At 36.8% G+C, this 2,889-nt stretch overlaps 1 non-coding gene across 1 annotated transcript; it reads right to left on the bottom strand.

Annotated features, from left to right (window-relative positions):
• Positions 1–293: 293 nt before the first annotated feature.
• Positions 294–495, bottom strand: LOC120361718 (small nucleolar RNA SNORA73 family). The gene has a single exon (XR_005577853.1). It is a non-coding gene; the product is annotated as a small nucleolar RNA SNORA73 family (small nucleolar RNA).
• Positions 496–2,889: the final 2,394 nt, after the last annotated feature.

Below are 2,889 nucleotides of genomic sequence, written 5' to 3'. Positions count from 1 at the left end.
GTCAAAGAATATTTTTGGATCTGAGAGAAAACTGATAATAACAATTACTCTGATTATTGAGTTACTCACATGGTCTAATTTTATGTTTTTGGAACAAGTCACTCAAACTATGAACTTCAATTTTTTCTTCTGAGAGATGGGAATAATCATACCTACTTCAAAGAGTAGTTGTGATGATAGATATTATATATGAAATTGCATGATAAATTTCAAAATAGTATCTAAATAAAAAGAGTTGCTATGACTGTTATTCTTCCTATAATTCTTTCTTTTAAAGTTTTATTTTATACAAAGCACATTTCCTGCATGATTTGTCCCCTCTGTTATTGTCCACAGGGCTCAAAAGCTGTAGAAAAATGCAGGCACAGACACCAGGCCCAGCTTCATCTCTAACTTGTGGCGAAGGACCGCACAATCTGGGATTGAGCCCTAATGCTCCCCTAGGCCATTTAGACAGAGCCTAGGGAGAGTGATTTCCCAGGGTATCCATGTTACAATCTCTCCTTTGTTTCTTATTCAAATGTAAGTCATTCACTGAGGCCCATATAAAGTCACCCACATCCTGGAAGCTTTAGGTTTTCTTTCTTTAATGTGCTTTGTGTATACAATAATTCTTAGAATCTGCACAGAAGAAACTGTATCTTATAATGTAGTGATTCACATATCTTAGGCTCCTACTACTTAATGATGAATGGTTAGATCAATGGATGGATGGATGGATGGATGGATGGATGGATGGATGGATAAGTGGTTGGACGGATGGATAGATATGTTGTCATTGTTCTGTTCATCCATCTGTCTCAGTATGGCTAAAAGTAATCAGGAGCCTGATATTTCCCTTTTCTATGCTATCCAAATGAAATGGCTCAAGCCTCTATTCATGTCCTCCACACTCTTCCTGAAACCGTTGAGGATTGCCAAGGGGAGGCTAATATTCTCCAGGGTCAGTCATTGGGAGCCCTGCCCTAAATTAGCTGTCCCTGCTTCCATAACCAGCATCCTCTTTCTGTACTGTTTTGACCCAGGCTAAGTACTGCTCCACTCTCTCCCAACACCCAAAACATCTCTAGGCAGATCTTAACTAAAGCTTTAAAGATAGAAACGAATGGTTTCAGCACAGCTCAGAATAGGAAACATTGAAAACTGAATATTAATCACCACTACTCTTAAAAGCCCCTCAGCTGTAGACTCCACCTGGATGTCTGGATGGCTGTCTTTTCTTCCTAGGCTTCTTGCCAGCCTCTTGCCAAGTTGCTCAGCCCTCTCCAATCACCAATGAGGCATCAGTGACCAGTTCCCAAATTCCAATTAATTTTGTATGTAGTGTAGCTTAGCTCTCTCTTTCTTTTTTCATCCTCTCTTTTAAGACAGTGGGGATATCATTTATTTAAAAAAAAAAAAAAGTCCATCAGAATGTTTTCCTAAACAAAATCCTATCTCCTTTGAGATAGATAATTCCACTTCTCTGCCAGGCAAAAATAATGGCAAGTCAGTGTTTTGGTTGAAATAGTATTTCCTGAATTTCTCATTTTTAAAGTTTTTTCACTTGAGATTTCCAGAATAATGGAGTTAAACTTACTCCCTCAGTAGCCTTCTCTCCGGTAATCAAACACCCTGAGAACTATTTATTCCATCTACGTCCAGAAGCCATCACCAAAAATTAACTTCTCACCTTCTTGGAATGCCACATTTTAATGGACATTAACAATGACATAAAGTTTGTTCTGTCCTAAACATATTCAATAACTTATTAACGTATACCAGACACTGGAGTGCAGACTTTTTTCACATCATAAACATTATTATTAGAAAATCTTGAATTATCACCAAACTTTGAGCTCACCAGTTAGTCTCCATCTGTTATTGTTATTTAGACTTTAGGACAAGAAGTTCAGCAATATATATGTTGAGTCTACCAAGTCTTCAATCTTAAACTGCTTACTTTCCCCCCATTTTCTGCTTTCTCTATGGTCCAGCAGTCCAGCTCCTCCACTGACTTTTATGTGAAGTTTTGCCTTGTAACTAATTCCACAGCACTTTTTTCCTGAAATTGAATGCCCTATCTGCCTATGTGCAGTTACTACCATTCTACTCCAGCTTTTCCAAGGCCTCTACTATGTGATATCCTGGCTCTACAAACAAATTACACAATTTTTATTGGCAGGAGGCAGGTCTCATGTTTATTTATTAATCCATCCTGGTGCCTACCACTGTGCTAAGTACCAGAGAAAATACTCAGCAAATACTGTTTAACATCTAAATAATAAAAAGAATTATTTATAGTTCTTTTTATTTATAATAAAGAATTGCTAAAAGTCTTTTTACTATTTAAGAGTGTCATATGGACACTGAATGCAGAAGACATTTAGACCTCCCTCTTATGCAAAGCAGAGAATTTGATTAATTTGGTCATTAGTCAATAATTATTGAGACCTACTGGTATACAGCTGTCTGTTAGGCGCTATAGGGGATGCATATAGTAGATAAAGCAACTTCTTGCTCTCATGAGAGTTAAGATTGTTCTTAAATATTTTCCTTTTGCTTCATTGAAAAGAAATTTAGTTTGTCATACATTCATAAGGTATGGGTCAGGAAACACCAACACATGTAAACCAAGGGGGAAAAGGGAGGGAGCTTCCATTGAAACATCTAACAATTACTAGTTCTTTCAAGGCTGAAAACAGTTTGTCTCCACAAAGTCATTTTAATCCAGTCCAATTGTTAGACAAAAACATTTTATAATGCAGACATTTATGGAAGGCAATTGACCATATGTAAAACAAACAAACAAAAAAAAAAACCTGTATTTTTCAAGCAGGATAGTGGAGTGTTAAATTTTCTGTTGAGGTCAACCCTCCAGTAGCATATTTGATGATTTCCTTAACATCC

Source organism: Saimiri boliviensis, chromosome 13 (assembly GCF_048565385.1).
Source record: "Saimiri boliviensis isolate mSaiBol1 chromosome 13, mSaiBol1.pri, whole genome shotgun sequence".
NCBI lineage: Eukaryota > Metazoa > Chordata > Mammalia > Primates > Cebidae > Saimiri > Saimiri boliviensis.
This window is presented reverse-complemented; position numbering and strand designations above follow the sequence as displayed.